This window comes from Apteryx mantelli, chromosome Z (assembly GCF_036417845.1).
Source record: "Apteryx mantelli isolate bAptMan1 chromosome Z, bAptMan1.hap1, whole genome shotgun sequence".
NCBI lineage: Eukaryota > Metazoa > Chordata > Aves > Apterygiformes > Apterygidae > Apteryx > Apteryx mantelli.
The window spans coordinates 29,044,973-29,067,092 of record NC_090020.1 but is presented as its reverse complement, the minus strand read 5'-3'; the positions used below and the strand labels follow the sequence as shown (position 1 = coordinate 29,067,092).

At 36.7% G+C, this 22,120-nt stretch overlaps 1 protein-coding gene across 2 annotated transcripts in view; it reads left to right on the top strand.

The window, feature by feature from the left end:
- Positions 1–22,120, top strand: part of LOC106495031 (guanine nucleotide-binding protein G(q) subunit alpha) — a 136,452-nt gene that overhangs the window by 60,776 nt on the left and 53,556 nt on the right. The gene's annotated exons all lie outside the window — the stretch shown is intronic.

Below are 22,120 nucleotides of genomic sequence, written 5' to 3'. Positions count from 1 at the left end.
AGGGGGGAGTGTTATTTTGGGGGGTTGTTTTTTTTTGTTTTTGTTTCTTTTTTTAGGTCCACATGGGCAGCAGTGATGTAGCTTGTTATGGGAGTCCTTCCCTAATAACGTATTGGTTCAGGAATAATATCTGTATCCTCTGCTGTAGGTTTGGATACTGATGGCAGGCAAACTGGAATAATTAATGTTATTTAATGCATAGTGTTGTTAAGGAGAATCACTGTATAGCTGCTTGTCTTTTCTTCCTTTCTGTTTCATTCATAGCTTTTGCATCTCTTAACTGTGAAATGAAAACTTACTTGATCAAATTAAATCCTCTAACACTGACGAGTAAATTGTGTAATTTTAGTGCATTGGTGTCTTTTTTTTGTTGTTTCTGTTGTTGCTCCTGAGGCTCAAAATAAATGGTGAATCAGTGCAGTAAGTAGCTGAATTAAGTGGAAAGGGAAAGTTGTTTTCTGGTTATCTGGCAAAGACACTCTTTCTGGTGGTTGACGTATCTTTCACGTCAGTCATTCATGTACCAGTTTCTTTTGACTTTGTCATCTTTGGAGACTCTTCATATCTTTTCCACCTAGCAGGGGAAAGGTAATCAACTAACAAAACTAACAAGCTAAAATTAGACAAAATATAATAATTTAAAAAAAATAAAGAAACCCACAATGGGCAATACTTTTTTTTCTCATCATCTTGGCAACCTCCAGTGAATAGCTGCTGGAGGAGGAAGGGTGGTATTCTTTTATTTATTTGTGGTATAACATAATGGTGCCACACTGGAATTTCTGGGAGTCCCCTTTCCATTAACCCCTGATTATAAAGTGACTGATGGCTGCTTCAGTCCTGCTCAGCTCTAGGAAGAGGAGGAAGGGCCGCCTTTACTGGTGAAAGCCTCTTTGTGTGTGTGTGTGTGCACGCGCGCGCACACACGTGTGTGTGTACACACATGTATAAGGAGAAAGGCTGAAGAGATTCTTGTTCAGCTCCTATCCCTGATAGCTGCAAAAGGGGAAAATGCTGAGTATATTCTGTCCCCTTCCCTTAGTTTTCACAGCAAAGCAAGGAAGCTGTCTCTCTGGCTGGCTTTCTTTGGCAGTGTATTTTAGATTTTCTTCCTCCTTAAAAGCTCTGGTTTAGAAGAACAGTTCTCCAGAACTTCCCATAAGCAATTGCCACAGAATACAGTTAGCACAATTTTTTTAATTCAATGGCTACTGATGAAAAGACAGTGGTGAGGCCAGTTATAAACTTGTGGATTCCTTCCGATGGTATTCCACAGAGCTGGGAACGGCAGCGCAAGCAGCTCAGCTTTCTGGCCACTAACTCAGGAAGACAGCACTGTTTTAGTGTGTGTGTGAGTCATGCTTGTTATCTCTGTAAATATAAAAGGAGGAAGCCAGCAAAGTAGTAGTACTTCACTTAGAGCTCAAGTTATTCATGAAATATCCTTGAAAACTGAACCAAAACAAGCAGCTCAAGGGAGTTATGGGAGTGGCTGATACTTGTTATAAATCTAACAGTTTTTTGCCACAATAAATGGGTGCTGTTATGTAAATTGTGAGATATAGTCATTCCCGGGTGGGGGGAGCGAGGGACTTTCCATTATTCCCCTGATTCAATTTTAACAATAGATCAAGTCTGTGGAATTGTGTCTACCTGATAGATTGTTAGTGTCAATGAAACAGCTTCTGTTCGTGCCTGGTCTCCATTCACTGTAAATGCCATAGAAGAAGATGCTTTGCTAACAAGTCCATACCTCTTAGCTGGCAAACTCGATCTGCCTTTATATCAGCTCTGCTTGCTCCATGTTTATATTCAAATAAGCCTTTAGACTTCACGCTCTCTTGATTTCAGCAACGTGCTGGGAGCCATATAGAAATTAGAAGACGCCTTGAATCTAGATTCTTCTTGAGGCTGACGTCAGAGGCAGTAATTTGGAGGGGAGGGGAAGGCAGTGGGTTCTGTTGGCACTGTGCTGAACGCCGCCTTGAAGGGATTCACTGCTGCTGTCTCTGATATTTTTGTGGTTCTTGGCTTGACAACAACAATGCAGTAAATCATTACAAACAGAGAGAGGTCAGAAAACTCTTCATACAGGTAATCAAGCAGTAGTGAGGCTATGATAACATAGCTGTTTTCATAGCTGTTAAGCTATGATATTAATGACTGAGATGGATTAAAAGGGTTACCTGAAAGGGTAAGGTATGTCTCAGTCTTCTGAGCTTTGCTGTGCCTTGATTATCCTGGTTTGTTAACACTTATTAAATTGAGAAGTTGTGTAATGTTTTGCTTTATTAGTATAGACATTCATGGGCACTTTTTCAAAGAGGATGTCATACTACAGCGTTTGCAACTCTTTCTTGAAAAGATACAAATTGTTTTGAGTATCTTTATCAATGATTGTCTATCTTCTGAGAAACTTTTTTCGTGGGAGTCATTTCTCTTTCTCACACTTCTTTAACTAATTGTGGTTAAAGTAATTTTGGAACAGACTGGATAAAACAGTGCCAATCATAAATTATCTGCATTAATTTTATGTTAACTTGATTCTAAACGTTTCACTATTGTGATGGGGGGGAAGGCATCATCATCTCAGATGATATCGGTTAAAAGCACAAGGAATGCTTTCAGCTCTGTGTGCTGTATGAATAAGGCAGCAGTGAAAATAAAGTTAGGACCTGATTCCAGCTGAAGCGAAAAATCGGTATTTCATGCTACACTAGAACATTACATACCAATATCTCTAAATATTATAGCATATATAATTTGTAGTAGGGCTTAAGGTCTTTATGAGTAAATGTTCAAGAAATTCCCCCTCTACTCAGCCCTGGTGAGGCCACATCAGGAGTGCTGCGTCCAGTTCTGGGCTCCCCAGTACAGGAGGCACGTGGCACTACTGGAGCAAGTCCAGCGAAGGGCTACAAAGATGATTAGGGGACTGGAGCATCTCTCTTATGAGGAAAGGCTGAGAGAGCTGGGCCTGTTCAGCCTGGAGAAGAGAAGGCTGAGAGGAGATCTTATCAATGTGTACAAGTATCTGAAGGGAGGGTGTCGAGAGGATGGGACCAGACTCTTTTCAGTGGTGCCGAGCGACAGGACGCGAGGCAACGGGCACAAACTGAAACACAGGCACTTCCATCTGAACATGAGGAAAAACTTCTTCACTGTGAGGGTGACAGAGCACTGGCACAGGTTGCCCAGAGAGGTTGTGGAGTCTCCTTCTCTGGAGATATTCAAAACCCACCTGGACGCGATCTTGTGCAACGTGCTCTAGGTGACCCTGCTTGAGCAGGGGGGTTGGACTAGATGATCTCCAGAGGTCCCTTCCAACCTCTGCGATTCTGTGATTCTGTGAAATTAGAGGAAAAAAATATTTAGCTCGTATAAACTAAAGCATAAAGATTCAGGAGAAGACTTCTGAATTTCTTACTTTTTATATACTTGAGCAGTTATATGCACTCACCTTTCTGAGCATCATGGAAATAAGTGGAGTATGTAGCTTTGTAACTTTCTGAAATGCTAACTAAAATGATGAGGGGAGAAAAAATAGGGTGAAAGCTATAATTAGAAGTCTCACAGGAGTTTTGAGGCTTATGTTATACAATACTGAAATTTTGTAGAGTTATATGACTAGAAGTGCCTCTCCCAGTGGAGCAGAAATGCATGCAGTAATCTATTCATCATGTCCTCTTACTGGCTGTTAGATTGTTGTTCAGTATGTGCATGGTTAGTAAAATTAATCTTACTCGCATAATGATTTGCAGGCAAATAGCAGAGTCTATATACTTCAGTAGTGAAAATGAAATCTATCTATGCTTCTCTATAATGCCAAAAAAAAAAGAAAAAAGGATGAGATAGCAAGAGCTAAAATTTTTACAAGTGGCCTTCTATTTTTATTCAAAGAACGTACTGCAAACTGATCCAAACCAGGTATACAGGTCAAGGAAAATGTACAACTAGACAACACTTACTCTAATGTTTCTAGTTGACTTTACTGTCAGTCTTGTGGTGCTTAATAATTATGGAAGTATGCCTGCTAGCTGGTATGCACAGGGAGTAGTCTGGGGAAAAACTCCTTGAAAAAAGTAGCTAATGTTATCCTTGCACTATTTTGCTAGAATTCCTTTTTCATTTTTTTCTTTTCTTTTTTTTTTCCTCCAAAAAACTGGCTGGTGCTCTGTCCCACTGAAGAATGTCCCTTCTGGAGCCAGCAGCTCTGTAGGCATCTCCTGGCTTGCCAAGATTGCAGCCTTCTCTAGATGAGTTATGAGTGTGCCTCTCCAAGAGGAAAGGAAGTCTCTTCTTTCCTGTACCTTTGCCTGACTGTGGTTCAAAACATGAATAAGCACTCAGTAGATCTAAAACACAGACATATTGAACCGCGTTTCATTAATTTCCTGTATATTCAGAATTGCCCTCTGACAGCTTCAATTTAATAATTACATGAAAGGTATTACAGAAATCCATAAAAGCTTACATTTATGGTCAGCGTGCTTAAACAGTCTTACTGAATATATAAGCAATCTCTTCCTGAAACAAAGTGACATAGTTTTCAAATATATAGGCTTCTTATCTCTGGTACAGTGTATTCTGATTTTTTTAATTAAAATTGGACTATAGAGGTCTTAGAATAGATTTAAAGATTACAATGATTTCTTTTTTTCATATCTTTGAAAGGTAATTTGGAAAGTATAGGGTGCAGGGGTTTTTTTGTTTTGTTTTGTTCTTAAGATTAGGTTGTGTTTCAGGAGGTTGTACAGTAATTTTGCAAGGAAGTGCTGGAAGCCCCTCATTTTTAAGGTTCAAATATAGGAAGAGTTGGAAAAGATCTTAGACACAACAGTCTTCAACACATAGGTAGATGGACTAGGTAAGTTTTTTATGCTTCCTAATTTTTTCTTTCAGTTTTGGTGACAAATCAAAGGTAAGTTTTTATATAAAGTATACTGTTGTAATAGTATCACAGTAGGTGCACATCAGTTATAGATGCTTTTACCATGCAGATTTCTGTTTTTCTGTATTCCTAAGCTGCATGCACCTTTGAAAGCTGGAGTGTTTATAGGTTGCAAGGGGGCTAACAAACTGTTCAACAAGTTCAGGCAGCACCCTGCAAGAGTTTAGAAGACTAAGGGCAGAGGGTGAGAATAAAAGAGGAAATACTTGGAGCAATGGAAAATACTTGAAGCAATGGAAAGGAACAATAGCGGCATAGAGTAGAGGCTGCAGAAATAAGATGATTGTTATTTGCGTTACAGCAGGATGTGGTCAAGTATAGGACCCTACCTAATTTTTCCTCTCTACTTGTTTAATAAGACTTTTGTATTAAAAATGTTTCTTTTTGTAAGTAAACCTAAAAGGTGATCACACTTCCAACATCAGCATTTATGTCAGTTGAAGAGTTCAACAGTTATTCTGACTAATATTCTCAAAAGGATAATCAAAAATATAGGAAACGTTATCAAATACAGAATATAGTTCTCATCTTTAAGTTATTTTTTTCAACACTTATATAGGTCTCCTAGTTCTCTTGCAAGATCTTTAATGACCTATCAAGAGTTGCTTTCATTTTGGTTGTTTGCTGACATCACACATCTTCATATGTCCTCAGGGACTTCAGAGTGAGACCAGTTAGCCTGTACATAGTTTAGGAATTAAGACATTTCTCTTACACTGTTGTAAGAGATCTGTCCACAGCAAAGGCTCCTGTTAAGAGCATAATTCTGCTCTTGCTTCCAGAATTGGTTGATTCCAAACTGTGTTGTTCTAACGGGTTCCTCTGGCTCATTTCATGGACTGGATTACCAAAAGACATGTAGGCATTGCTTCAGGCTTCTTTATTTTCTTTTTTCCCTGTCATCATCAAAACCTTGGATATATATCTAGCCCGTCTACCCTGCTAAAAGAAGATTCATTCTAACAAGGAATTTATGGCCGTTTTATTACTACTTCTGCTGATGCTTCAGAAAACTTAGATCTGGTAAAAAAACCACAACGTTTGAGACAAATAATTTGCTCTAGCATTGTAAAACTGTTGCAGTTTTTTTTAATGCCATGTTCAAAAGTTACTTAGAGCATGCCTAATATACTAAATAAATTTATCTTTGTGCTATACGTTATGTTTAGCTGTGCAGGTTTATTGTCTGCCTTTGGTGTGATTAACACATAACAAGTAACTGGAACTGTGGAAAAATTTCTTATTTGACCAGGCTGGAGGCTTGCATCAATGCTTACTGTACAGAAAGATTCATATATTGGTTATTGATGTTTAGTAACAGTGATAAGCACTAAAATACATAGTGATTTTGGGTTTTTTTTTCCAAATTCTCAGATTGAGTTATAATGCAACATACACTAGAGGAATGATACCCTGTTAATGTATGAAATATCCTCTGATTTTTCATTTATTTTGAGCTAAGATCATTTCAGTTATTCCATCCTGATAGCTGTATACTTCTAACTGCAAAAAACTCTGATTTTCGTCATGAATCTGAAAACAGGGAAGTATTACTTGGATCAAATATTATGAAGATGAATTGAAATAAAGCATTGCTTAAAATTGTCACTGCTGGGAGAAGAACAAAATTATCTTTTCTGGGGAATCTAAATTCAATAGTAAAGAAACAACAAGCACTTCCAGTTTCAACAACAGGGAATGTTCAGCCAAGAAATGTAATGCAGGAAACCAAAAGTAGCAATATTTGTGCCAGTGAATCCTGTCTCAGTTCAGTCACTTTTGTGCATGCACACACACACTGTTTTGCTCACACGCACACACAGTTTTGCTGAGCAGTAGTTAAGCTTTTACATACTTAAAGAAAAAGCTAGACATAGAGAAACAGTGTGCTGTTTTTGTTGTTACTTTCTCATTGAGCAGAGCTATTGGCCAGGATATGACATGATTTTTTTTTTCCTCCTTTCATTTGAAGGAGTTAATATCACTAGAACAGTTTTAAATTTACATTTTTTTCCCTGCTGGTGAGCCATTTCTCTAGCTACACCTGTGATAACGGCTTATAAAATAGAGACATTGTGCTGAACGCTTTTTTTTTTTTTTTTTTTTTTTTTAAATACTCGTGCTGAACACATTTTTGACTACTTTTCTTTCTAGTTACTTCTCTATTCTAAGATTTACGGTCAATCAGCAATACTTCTGCAACTTCATGGGTTTGGGGAAATGGGTTTGTTAGATGTTTTGACAACTCTTTGGTGAAGATGTGTGGATGTACTTCTTTCTTCTGGTTGGATGGTCCTTTTGGAGAGGTTTGTTGTAAGATCAGATGACTTTGATGTAATTTTACAGTGTTACAGTCCCTTCACAAAGTTTTAGTTTTTCTCAAATCATTTGTCTAATTTCAGAGTCTTCATGGGGTAAAGATAGCTTTCTGTTTGCTACTGTCACCTGGGGCAGTGGTACCATTGTATCATGTTTCATCATCATTTTAATTATTTCTGGAGTATATTTTTTATGGTTCTTTTAAAATCCATATTTTTAACAAGTGAAATGATACCTTTGAATTCCCAAGTTCTCTAATGTTTTGGAAAATCACCTCTATACTGAAGATTTTTCCCTTTGGGTAATTTGCAGATATTGGGAAATTTCAGATTAAAAAAAAAAGAATTAGTGTAGGCTTTTTTGTTTTTTTTTTTTTTTGGCATTTTCTGTAGCAACCCTCCTGGAGCCTGAGACCAGTTTTGAGACTGTCATCCAGTAATTTCCAGAACAGCCCCACTTACCCTCCTGCTCCAAATGCCTTCCTGCTTGCCTTCCTTCCTGATGGTCTCTCATGTTTCAGAGTCAGGCTTTCCTTTGTTTTCCCTTTCCCTGCTTTTGGCTCCCATGTGATTCCAAATTATCCATCAGAGCCTTCCCACTGGGGCTATATGGAATTGTGAAACTCCTCTCTGGGGCTGTTCACACAATATAAGGTCGACATCAGAAACCTTACATGGTTCACAACTCCATGGGAATCATAATTTATGTGGAAACTGTTCTTTCAGAAAAAGAAATCTTCCCTTCCCAATCTTATCTAATGCAGTTGAATTTTATGCCTGGAATTTGTTGGTGTTTGTGTTCCTGACTGGATTGTCCGAACCCTTGCAGACAGGAGGGACTGAAGGAATTGAAATGGGGTTGTTTTTCTCATTGGGTAGGAGGAAGAAGGCAACCCTGGGGAATCCTAAGAAATTTTGGTCCTTTCTTTTCCTGTTTTTCACAAGAAGTTTATATTCTGGTTGCATAAATTAGCTGAGTTCATTTTTGAGTAAGGGAGAACAAAGAACAAATCATTAAGTGTAAGTTGCATTGACTGTTTACTGAATGTTTACAAGAGAGATGTTGATACAGTTGGATAACTTCTGAAACCTTCGTTATCTCTCAAAGAATCATCTGTCAGCTTACAATTAAAAAACAAAAATTTAAAGGATGTTTTGTCTGATTTTTCATGTATTGTGGTGAAGCTAGTGAAAAGTTTGTTTCAGGCTTAATTATACGGAAATTACTATCTTTCCTTGTCTGGTTCTTTTTTAAATTTCCTTCTGCATCTTTTCTGATTTCCTCCTGTACTTAGGCCAGCAAATCTTATTTTGCATTATTTGCAAATAAGTTGAAGGTGGGAAACAACTGTCATTAACCACTAATGAATCTCAAAGAAATTTAAATGGAAATGCACCTAATAAATATTAGATTAGCCCAAACTGGAACTTTTTTGCACTCCAGATGCTCAAACAGCTCTTTGCAACCCATCTCTTTTCTGTGCTTTTTCCTTGCGCTTTCCTTGAAAGATAACCCTTCTGTCAGACCTGTTGAGTCCTCTTTTTTAAGCCTCTTTTTTGAGTCCTCTTTTTTATTGACATAAGGTCCAGGCTTGACTTACGTGCAAGAACATGCCAAACTCAAAAGACCTAATACAACTTGTTCTCTGAAAACTGTTTTTCTCCTGATCATCTTCCCGATTATCAGGCTGGGAACCAGAAGGTGGCCCGTTGCGAGTGCTTTTCTTACGGATTTGGAGGGAAGCATGAGAAGAGTTTAGCTCCTTGAACAGGGCTTTTTAGTGGAACTTCTTCATAGTGTTGTGTATTGCTTTGGTTAGACTTCTCATTTTAATTGCGTCTGCTATGCAAGAGTTCTTCAAAGTGGATAGATTTGCAGGAGTGCAAAACTGCTGGTAGTATAAACTGATAAATATATGAAGAGTTATAGAAGGAAGTAAGTCCAAATTGATGTTACTTCCTTTAGTTTCCCTCTGAGAAGAGGTGTCCTTGCTTACTGTGTATGAAGAAGTCGTAGTGGTGTGAAACATGGTTCTCTAACTTATTTATTCATTCACAGTTTTGTCTTCTGAAGTACTGGAGCACCTTCTTATTTCTTTCTGCCTATATTTAAATTTTCTCCAAATGCATTGGATAAGCAGCATTGTAATGCATTATTATTGTAGTGAATGTAGAGTAATTCCAGGTTACTTCAATTTAGGTTTCTATTGAAACAGAAAATAATGTGTAGCTCTGGGAGTTCTTACTCTTTGGACATCTGCTTTTTTTGGAGGGGGGAAAAAAAGAGATTAAGAGATTAAAACAGAGGAAGATGAAGAAAACTACCTATACATGCTGTTTCTTATTGTTCCCTTTGTGAAATAACTTAAAATACATAGCAGGAAGAATAGATCGCTTAACTTATTTTAATTAAAATTCAGCTGTTACTGATTTTGAAAAATGCTTGGCGCTTAGATATAATTATCTCAGAGCACTGTATATGTCCTTTGCCAGTGAATTTAATCTGCATAGGAATAAAGATGTGAGGTTTTAGAAATACTCTTTTCTGAAACTTTCAGGGGAACAATGCTTTAAAAAATGTCTGGTATGGGAAACTTTGAAATTTGTGAAAAAGTTTAAAAGAATCCAATATTCTCTTCCAGATTATACTACCGTGACATTTTTTTTTTAATAATCTTAAATTATTACTGCGGTACTGTAGTCCTACAACATATAATTGATATATCATTTGAAGGCATTTACTTTGTTTTGAAACAGTGTTCATCATTTACAATTCCAATATACTGGAGGCTAAATATACATCTGATCCTCACTGCAGTACTGTGTTACATGCATTATAATCAACATATATGGAAATGGCTATTAATTTCCCAGGATTTTTTTCTAGCACCAGGATTTTCTGCATCTGCATATAACATTGGATCTCTTTTGAGTTCTTTAATCTTTAATCATCTAATATAAAATCAAACATAAAATACAAATTTTAATTGTGTTGAAGACCTGCCTCTTAAATGGCATGTATTTCAAATCAAGCAGGATTTAGATGGATCAATAGCAGCCTAGATCCCCCTTAATGATAAGATTTATTTGGTATATAATGACCCCTCTTTAACCTTTAGCTTCAGATACATGTTATTTATTTCATACATGATAGAAGAGATTTTGAATTCATACTATACATCTGTTGTGTACTGAGTTGGAGTAATATTCATCAAAAGGCAGTGCTTATTTTGATGATGTAAGGGAAGGTTTTGAATGAGACATTGGTAAAGGTTGAGAAATCCTGCCAAATCAACATTGGTTTTAGTGAATCTATGCTGATTCATATCAGCTGACCCTGCATTCAACAATTACAGATTAGTATTCATGAGATAATTTACTATGTTAGAAGGTTTTGGAAGAAATGTGCTTCTGTTTTCTAAAATACTGCATTTTAGCAGACATGAAAATAGTTTTCCTTAATTGCCCCAAGAAATTAAAATAGAATTGACTTCTGAATGAAAAGAAACATTTTCATTTCAAAAGGTACTCTCTGCTTAGCATTTTTCTTTCATTTTCAGAACGTATGTCACACTATAATGTATTTTCTACCTAATAGATACTGTAATATATATAAATACTATAGTATTATAGAGAGAGAAAGAGAGAGTGTGTATGTGTGTGTGTGTGTGTGTGTATAGCGTATATAAATACTAGAGTACATTTTCTTTCAGCCAAACCAGACAACAGTGATTGAAGTGCCTCATGTGATTGGTAATGTAATGAAATAAAACACTATTGTCATCAAAGACTTGTTTTTATGAAGGAGGTCCAGAGTTTAGTTTCATTTTGATTTTTGTAGTTTTATTATATGGCTAGTAGGTCCTGTTTTAAATAAAATCTATTATATATGGTAATCACAAAATTGGGCTGTCTGATATGAAGAGAAATAACTGACCAAAGAATGAGACTTAAGTGGAGAGAATCCTCAGCTCATGTTGTAGCTTCTACATTTTGGAGATGTCTTTCAACTGTACATCTTCATACGATATATGTATATGATCAAATCTAAATACTGCTGAATGGTAACAGAAGGCCATGAGTCACTGAATCTTTCTCTTTTGTTGTTGTAAAATATACCATAAAAGGTGTTTATGTCATCTACAGGGGAAGGATCTCTTTCAGTTGCAGAATTTTTTAAGAGATCCCAGTAACGACCATGAACACCTATAATTCATTTCTTTCAGTAAGGAATGGCAGGAAGAGAGATTTGGACTTCTTACTGTATATCTCTTAAGACACATACTGAATAAAAAAGTAAAAATGTTAAGTCTTATACATGCATATTTTGCTTCTAAATAAAACCATTCTTATGCATGTATGTTTTGCTTCTAAGTAAAAACATTCTATTTAAAATGTAATTTAAACCCTAAAATTCTAATACAGCAAAGTCAGTAAATCTCCACTTAAAAAATTCAATTTGCAAAAATAAATGTTTAAGTTTCAGTAGCATAATAAATTTATAATTGATGTTCTCTGATTAGTGAGGTAGAAGTGATATTGACATAGCAATGGATCTCATTTAAAAATATTGCAAACAACTGTTTTTTTTGGGTTTTTTTTGTTTTTTTTTGTTTATGGCAGGTCTTTAGGCTACACCAGCTTTTGAGACAGAGTTTATATTGCACTTACAAAAAAACCTCATGTTTTAAATCTCTCCATTCGGGTATTATTGTAGTTTAGACTTCAGAAATCTGAACACCTCAGAAATTCTATGAACCAAACAATGCACATTTTGAACAAGTTTGTGGTGTTTGCACTAAAATGAAATACTGTAAAATGTTTTACAGCATAAGCAACCTAATTATATTTCTAAAAAATGAGTGAGTTTTTTCTATTACCATTTAAATGTAGCATTTCTAGCACATACTTTCTTCTAACATTAGCAAAAAAAAATTATGGAAAGAAGGAAATAGACATTATAATAGTTTCTGTCTTAGTGATAGACTCATTAATGTTTGATGCAGTCTTTTTTTGCAACTTTCCTTCTCCATCTTCAGTGGGTGGGCACAGCCTGGTGTAACGGAGGTGGCAGCAGGGACGCACAATATACTGAACTTTCTTGGTTGCCTTCTCCTTCCCAAGCCCTGTTTTTCACTGTGGAAAATTATGTATGTGTTGTGCTGTTGGGCAGAACTACCTTCAGACCTTCCCTGTGCAGCCTCCTGTCTGGATGATTCCCTTTGAGATGAATTTAACCCAAGAGTGAATATAGTCCAGCAGGTGATAAATCTAAATGACCTAATTTAGCTATGAACTTACAAATGTTTATGGTAATACTCTTCTCTTAGAGAAGCAAATCTAGCGCCTTGAAAATTGCAGTAGTCCACCCTATTCTCAAGAGCCCCCAAATCACCCAGAAGGAGTGATTAGTTTTCCAATCTCTTTTTCTTGGGCCAAGTAATTGAGAAAATGATAGCTAACAGTCATCATTAACATGTGTCACCTGCTGCCACCTCAAATGCCTCACAGTCAGGGTTCAAACTAGGACAGAGCTCAAAGATTAGCTCTTAAAAAAAAATGTTGGGGGAAGTTGTAGATACAAGCCAAGTCTCCTTTCTAATATAATTGAATTTTTGGGGGGTAAGTTTTAAGAGTAGACCTAGATTCTAAAGCAAATTAGGCTGATCTGAATGAAGGACTATTTATTGAATGAGTGTTCATACACAGGGATGTTACATGGCTTAATAAATCTTTTAAAAGTTAATTCCAATTAGTTCTCCAAAGTGGAAAAGCTTTATTTATGTGTGGAAAAGCTTTTGGTAGTGAGGTAGTGAGTGGCATGCTTATCACAATGCCTTGTGATACAGGAAGAGATGTTTAAAGGTGGAGTAAGCATGTAGGGGCTATTCAATTTATTCTTGAAATAGACATATTAAAAACTATAGTGTGGTACAATATTTCTCATTTCTCACTGTTCACAAAAGGGGGCACAGAAGAGCAAATATTAATGTAAAAAGTAAAATACGCTCCATAAGCAATAACTGAATTTCATATCAAAACTGATCAGTGAGCATACCTGCAGCAAACATTATGCAGCACTAATTGGAGCCATAGCTGTGATATAAAGCAGCCTGTATAATGTACCAGAGAGAAACTCCAAAGAATTATTTCAGACCCTGTTCCTCAAGAACTGCATGATAAATGCATGCAGCTTTGGAATCCAGCAAAGCCTGTGAGTCAGTAAAAACTCTTGTACTGCCAGAGAATGAGCTGTTTAAGTCTGTTTCTTATGCCTGGAAAAGAAAGTGGTTATTTCCAAATAAGTCTTTTTTTTTTTTTTTTTTTTTTTTTTGATGATAAACCTATATTCAGGACCATAAAACCTAGCTGCTTTCCAAGCTGTCCAAAAGAACCCAGAACAGTTTACAGCTTGAAAGGAAGCAAAGGCTTAAATGTCTGGCTCTTGAACTGAGTTTCAAGAGAAAGTAAAAGAGTGCTGAGCATTTTGCAGTGCAGTAACAAACGAAGCTTTTATCTGCTTTTTTGAAAGGGGGGACAAATTTATTAACCCATCCCCAAAGCCTTCAGCAAACAAAACAGTAAAAAAATTGTGGAGCGTTAATCAGAGTTATCCATATACAGTTACTCCTATATATCTGGATGAGTATTAAGTCTTTAATATGAGGTAAAAATAAAGAATGAAATAATGACTAATACAAGATTGTCCTGAGAAAAAATAACAGGAGCATGGTGTGGGTGCAAAATATGAACAATACTAATAAGTATTCCGTGGTGAAATGCATGTGAACATGTGAACGAGCATTTTTTTTTTTTTTCTTGACAGCTTTCAGTTTTGATGGTTTGTCTGTTTAATAGTTCTGCTGGATTCAGGAGATTTCTGTCTGGCTCCAAAGCAGCCAGAAGGCTGTCTTCCTCCAGCAGCCTACCATGGCGTTAACACAATTACATATGTTTTCCAGATAATTTTTATGACCTACTCTTCTTTTCACCAGCTGAGCAGTATGAATAGTAACTTAGACATTAGTCTCTAGGCTAATTGTGGTATAGATGAGGTGATCTGTTCTGAATGCATGATCACTAATTTCAGCAGTTAATTAAAGACAGGATTTTTCTGTATAGATCAGAATAGCAAAATGATGGATTCTAGTTCCAAGATGGAGAATGCCCTTTCATCCATATTAAATGATATCAGGGAAAGCAGTTTTAATCTCAAGGGTTTTTTTGCTTGGCTCTTTTTTCTCTTTCATTGATTTCTTCTTTTTTTTTTTCCTAATCCTCCTCTTTAGACTATAAATGAGCATATTTCTGATAAATCGATAAATACAGTTCATTGTTTAGGTCCTGCCTCATGTCACTATTGTAACTACCTGGTCTGTCTGCTTGACTTTTTGGAGATGTTGTAGTGCACATTTTGAGCCACGATGTAGTTGATAAATATCTTAAGATATGGTGTAGAAGGGAACCTATAATTGCTGTTTTCTAATGAAGTTCCGTGGGTTTTTTTTCACTAGGAATTTTGAAATGTTTCCAGTTATACCATTTTATAAAGTAGTGAAACACATATGCTATATCTGGCATTTATTCTCAGTGTTAAACCTTGCTCTTCTGCTTTTCCTTATGTCCATTCTCTTCCTTTATTTTTAGAATTTTCTGAAGTCTTGTTTTCTCCTCCAGAGTCACTACTACGGTATTGACTTTGCTGATTGTATCAAAGAAACCTAGCAAATCTCATTCAGTTAAATGGTGTCAATGGCAAGTTATTTCCATGATGTGTGACTTCTGGAAATGAAAAATTAAGATTTGTACAAACACAAACAGATCAGCATGTTTTAAATTTGCTAAATATGCAACTTTGTAACTTGAACAAAGAGAGTGAAAACTGTGTTGGCTATAGTATGTCTAATGCACAGTGCCTCGCTGGAATTTGCATAAACCTGAATTACCTTTCAATAAAAAAAATTCATGCAGTAAATTTGTTTAGAATGTTTCTGAAATTACTTTCTGGCCATACGGAGTTACTTATTTCTTACTTGAAGTCATACCTGTGTGTATGACATTAACATATGACTGTTTAACCAAACTGATTGTGCTTTACAGCATGAGGATCAGCTGAGTGAAATGTTTGTGATCTGTTGGGGAAGCAGCTTTGTGTTTTCTATTTAGAACTAAGTACATTCTGTGGGTGTTTAGTATGAAAAGTAAAGATTTAATGTGTGCAGTGTGCATGTTTTAAATAAGTGTGAAGAAAGGAGCTATAATGACTGCTCCGTTTTTGTTTTTTGGGGGTGGTTTTTTTCTGTTGGTTTCAGCCTTCAGTTTCCGTAAGTTAGAGGGGAAATGCGTAGAAATACAACCTAAAGGCAAGGAAGGAGGGAATAGGAAAAGATTTCTTGTCATTCATAAATTAACCTTTCATAAATCAGCCAACTTCCTGCTTTCCTCCTCTGCAGTTTTTAACCTTACCAGGTTCTTCAGTTTCAGCTTTTCTTTTGCAACCTGACTCGGACAATACGCTTCAGGGATGGCCAAGTATAGTCCGTGGTCAAATCCAGTCCCCAGGATTCTGCAAAAGCCACTCACAGTTTAATACAAAACTAGAGAACAACTAGACATGCCCACTTCTGTGGAGATCTGTGGAGAAACTGTTAGCGTCTCTTCCCATGTTGTGCTGGTTATGAGGGGCAGCTGTCTTCTGCTCTGTTTGATGCCAGTTGGGTATGGTGTACAACTCCTTGGCAGGCTGCCACCATGAGATTTGGATGAGTAGTTTGGTTTCTCCCAGAGTATTTGTTCTGCTTGCTGCTCATTCTGACGTCTTTATTTACTCATCGCATTGGAAGGAAAGACCAGCCTTAATCCAGGCAAGGCCTGTTGATGAAGAGAAAAGGCTACTAGTGCTATCTATCTTTAATCTTTTTGGGGACATGAAGGCCCTAGCAGCCTTTAAGTTTTAAGACAAGTGTCTGTGTTGGCACTGAGACTACCACCTGAAAGTTTAATACTGAAAATGAACTTATCTCTTATGAGGTTTTGAGAGGGTTCTGCATGAAAGCAGCCAATATGATGGTGCCCTTACCATGAAAAATTAAAAAAATATATCTGAATATAGCCATATTGTTAGAGCTGTGTTTCTCAGTTGCTTTGAATAAATAAATATTTTACCTCCCCCATTGTATTTCTGAATAAAAATGGGGAGACCAATGTAGCATCATCAGTTTAAGTATGCTTCTAAAATACTATTCAAGGAATGTTTTTAATACTTCCCTTGGTTTTAAGATATATAGCTTTTTTTTTCTTTTTTAATAACAGTACTCCTAGGACAGTAGAAGACAGTGCTGCCTGCAGAATGTCGTCTTTAAAAAAGCCATTTCCTTCCCATCTCCTCCTCCTTGTTGCTATCACGTTTTTTGTGGAACATGCAACAGGAAAATGCACTGAATAGCAGTACTTTCCTTAATATTAGTGAAAGTAGATATGATGTAAATTAAGGCTACTGAATTCACCTTTTTCTTTGCTGAAGGATTGCAGGGCATTTTTCAGCATATGAAACCTGCAGTCGAACAACAGAGGCTTTTGAACCACTTATCAAGGTTCATCAAATACATATGGAGTTCTGTTTCCTGCATCGTCTCCGATATAAAGACAAGGCAAGGAGGGAAACATAACTTCCAGACCTTTTTAAGATCCTTACAGAATGTATCCACTCAATCATACAGGCATAGTAATTTCTACAGTGTCCATTCAGTACAGATTTTGGAAGATTTTCCTGTTTAGACTATAGCAGAGAGAAGATGAGGTTGCTAAACACCTGGAGTTTTAGCAAATTCTTTCAGTTTATTGTTTCTCTCTCTCTGTTTTCTTTTCTTTTCTTTTCTTTTTTTTTTTTTTTTTTTTACATAAATGTATTAGTGCCAGACCCATAATATTGCCATTGATACTGTCAGTCATAGGTGAAGAAGGTTTGGGTAGGTTTGTTATTTTTTTCTAAATCAAAGGCTTTGCTCACACTTACAGCAATGAAGTTACAGGGAGTTAAGGTATGTCAGATACAATGCATTACAAACAGAATTCATGGACACCCATGAATACAGTAGTTAGGTTTTATGGGAGAGCAAGCATAACAAGATCTCTGATAACACTGAGAGACTGACCACAAATGTTTGCTTGCCTCAGTTTGATGAAACTGCTTGTCAAGCCTTTGATCATCATGGAATCAAAACATGATCTCTAATTAAACTTTTGTTTCCTCCTTAAGGGCCTGCATTTTAACAAATTTTGGTACTTTTTTCCTCACTAATGGATCTTGTAAATGGCACGCATGCAACGCACTTACCAGAGCTGAAACAGTATTTGTGACCCTCCCAGTGCTATGCAATATCTGTGCAGGAGGCTGAGACAGCTTCTGCAGAGTGGCAGCCCCAGTGTGTGCCTAGGCAGAGCCTTCTGTTCTCCTGCAGACAGTTTTGTTCTTCATGTTTCCTCTGTTATACTTGACTGATGTGCTGACTTTCGGGAGCAAACACTGCAAACATTTCTGGCTTTTTGCTACTTAAATTGAAAAGAGGGTGACCTACAAAGAACAAAAGACCTTCTGACCTCCAACTGGTATCTTACTTTTTTCCCTTATAAGATGGAATGATCTTATTTCTCTGTGATTAGCACTTTGTGAAAGGTAAATGTGATTGCTAATCTAAATTTTCCTTTAGATAAATATTTGTCCTAGTCAAGAGCTACTGGGGCCTCTGAATGTATAGGTAGCTTTCTACATCTTGGAGTCCAGCTAGTTTTCCTGTATTGTGAAAAGCAGAATTTTGAAAGAGAAGGAGGAAGACTATTTGTAGGTAGTGATCCAGGAAAAGAGGATTACTGCACAAAAATCTCTCGCTCTAGCAGAAATTTGATTTCCTATTAGAGAAATAAGAATTTTTTTAATTAAAAAAAAGCCATATTCTAAATTCAAACCTTGCAGCAGAGCAAGAGTTACAGCAAACAGTGCTATAAAAGGAAATGATTGAAAGGAAGAAGATGCAGGGGAGAAGGGTACAGAAATCTTCTGGAAATCCTGGGTTCTGGGGTTCCTTTATCCCATGCCACAGATAAGAGAAATTTCAGTCTTTTCTATGAACTTGCTGTGAATTGCTTAGGTTTCTATTAAGTGATACTTACTATTTTCTTAACACATGCAAAATTCACTAGTATGACATCAATGCACTCAGCTACTGTAAATCTACTGTAATCTAAATGTGCTGTCAGTGGATTTTGGGTAAAGACAGTTTTATCAACATGATGGAAATCAGCTGGGAGTACTGATATAAAATGGGGAGTGTTTCGATATCATGTTGATGTCTAAACCAATATATGATTGTGTTTTGATCATAAAATTCAACTTATTATAAGAAACATTTCATGTTCTGTCCCATAATTAGTGAGTTAGCATGCATCTTTAGGAGTCCCCTCTATCTGCTTAATGTTAATCTCCTTTTAATTAAATCTCTGTATTTAAATCAATCATTTAAAAAGTGTATTACAAAGTGTATATCAAAATAATAGCATGAAGTGCACCAAAACATTAACAAGGTGACAGAGCCGTGTCCTTATCACGTATGCTCCATTTCCAGCTTTCCAGTCCTTTAAAAATTTACCTTCTTCTCATAACATTTCTGGGCATTTGTGAGCGTGCCATTTAAGGAAGGAGGTCTCGTGCTGCACAAGTCTCCTGCTGCTTCCTGTGTTAGACCCCAGAGGATGGGTAGGGACCATGAAAGCGCCCCTGCTAAATGTATAGACTGCCCATTGCTAACTCTTGAGTGGGCCCCCAGGTTGCTAACCCGCAGCATACGGTACTGTGACCGTGAGGCTGCTGGGCTTTTGCTGAGGTTTTAGTGCTCAAGCGTTTCCAAGAGCAGTGGGGGATGGGTGCAAAACAAGCATAAAACTGCTTCCCACTACTTCTTCCCCTCCAGCTATGCGCTCTTTAGTTTGATTAATAATGTCCTGGCCTACCTGCAAGCAGGCAGAGGTGTTGCTGGTTTAATATCCATTCTGTGGGGAGTTTGGTTTTGTGAAATCACAGCACTGCAGTGATCCAGTGAAGCTAAATATTGTTCACCTTTAATCCAATTTGTGGTTCATTTTAGGCCAGAAGTCTTTCTGAATAAAAATACTAATCTACCATGTCCAAAAAGGAATTATGATCATTTTCTTATTGACGGGGAGTTTAAAGCTCACTGAAGAAAATAGAAATCTTGAGGATGACATCAATTGGTACTGGGTCAGGTCAATAATGCTTTGCTGTCTTTTTCAATGCAATCCTCTCTTGTTCCTTAAGGTGAATTAAGGCTATGTTCTGTTTTAAATTGCAGACTTTTTGTTAACCATGCAGTTCAGTCTTAATACTAGCGTTTGCATTAAAACTATAATTCCATTTCAAAGTGCTTGTGTGTATGTGTGTGGTAGCTGCATGCTGATTTGTTAAGTAGTTGTCTCTGATAGTACTTATGAACAGAGTAGATAGGTCCTATTAATATGCTTTTTTTTCTGAATAGCAGAATGTAACACAAACAATCTGTTTTTTTTTCTGCACCAACAACTTTTCTAAATTAACTTTATAAACTTGTCTTGCAGATTTTATGGAAAAGTGCTCTTGGCATTTCTGAAAGAATTATTTAGGGGGTAGATTTGGAACATTTGTGGCTCCAGGAGATTTTGATAGGGTATGTCGGTATGTCGCTATTGACTTTGTCCCAAGATCTTCAGCTCCTTGCTGTGTCCTGGAGACTCTCCAGAGTATATTGCACAGGAGAATTAAGCGATTTAGTATAGAAACCTTGCCATAATAATAATGAGAATACATAGTCTTTCTCAATAGACTGTGTTGTCGCTTTATACCCTTTTTATTCAGTTTCCCAAAGCTTCTTCTAGGTATAATTTAATCTAAATTAATTCCAAAAAGCTCAGTTTTGCTTTTCTTCAAATAGATTTAACACTTACTGAAAATACGGGCTTTCTATAAGCCATGTAGATTACTAGAAACACCATACAAACAAAGAAAAAGCTCCCTCCAAAAATTGTTTCCTTTCTTAATGAGTAATGGTTCACTTACAGGGACTGTGTCCCATTTTGGCTAACACCTTGGGAGGATACTGCATTTATGCTTCAGCAGATAAATAAGCCTTCCTGAATGATTGTTAAATAGCCTACCTTGGCTTATCCCTGTAACCAGTTAGTTAATAAACAGATTTAATCACTTTAAATACATGTTAATTAGGTTAAGTCAGAATATGGATCAATTTTACACACACCAGGCAACAGAAGTAGAAGCTTTCAAGCTCTTATTTATAGAAGATGCCGTTTTGTGATTTGCAGAGAAAGATGTTGTGTTTTAGTTTGTTTTTCTTCCTTTTTCCTGATGATGGAAGTTGGCACCATGTTTCAGGAGACTAGTAGTTTGCCTGAAACCCTGAAAGACGAGTCAGCCATCTTTTGCTGTCCTTTAAGCAAGCTCTGCTTGGCGTCTGATTTGACCCAACAGAAATAAGGTATGTTTCTAGGACTGAAAAGAGTGTGCCTGATTTATAAAGAAGCTGCCACTTCTTTATTTCAAATATGGCATAAAACTTTTTATTCTCCCTCAAGGCACATTTCAAATCGTTACTCATCACCATCCTGTAATATGTCTGTGGTTTCTCTGGAGAAAATAATGTTGGGTTGCTGCCTTTAACATTTGGGGGCTAAATTCATTCTTGCATGATCTTGTTCAATGCAACAGCTTTTCATCTGAGATTAAATTTTACCTCTTACTTCAGTCCTGCCTGTTCTTTACTCTAGACAAATGCTCACATAAAGGGATTTGGGAAAGCAGCCATAAGAAGTAGGTGATAGGATACCATGTAGCTTTGCATGCCTAGGATGAGTCTGAAGCTCATTTTCAGAGTTTATTTCCAAGAAATGAGGTAATTGTTTAGAAAGACAATCTTCTCGGTTGGAAAACACACAAATGCAACCATTTAAGTTTGATGCAATTTTTGCAGAGGAAAATTCCCACTGGAATAATTCATTATTTTGAAAGGGACTCTCCCAGTCCTCTGATATTTCTAGAAATGCAGTTTGAAATTACTCCTTTCTCACAGTTATGCTTTAGGCAGCAGAGGGCACTCTCTTCCTTTAAGAATGTAAGAAAGTATGACTTAAAAATACAGAGATGAAATGCTTTTCTTTGCAGTGCTTGGATCTCCTTACAAATTATATTTGTGAAACTTATAATTGTGAGGAGGTATAAATACAAGATTATTTTTAATATAATACTTCCACCTTTAAATTGAAACAGATGTGAAGACATGATATCTTTTTTTGAAAATCTGCTATTTGTTTCACTGTGCCTGTGTTATATTCACTGCAGGCTTTTCTTGAGATAGTAAAAGCAGCAAAACTTCTGCAGTTCCTTTGTGTAGGCAATTGAATGGGATTGCTGAATTTCTGAACTTCTTGACTCAACTGACCATAACCTCTACTCTACAAAGAGGCATACAGTCTTTTCAGTTCTAGCTATTTAAATCTATGAAGCCAAGCAAAGCTGTTATTCCTGTGATCCTTGAAAGCATCTTTTATGCAAGATTCATTCAGGCTTTGTGCAAGAGTGAGGCTCGGCAGGAGTTTTGTGCATGTGTGCACTTCTTAGGTGAGAATTCACCTATATAAACTTTTTTTCTTTTCTAATGCACTCACTGTCATATTGCAACAGTTGACTGAGGCACTGGATTCTTGGGGGATTGTCAAGTACAGCCAGTTATTTCACTTGAAAATGGAATGAAAATTTGAGTATGTCCATGTTTGTATAAAAGTCTCTTCA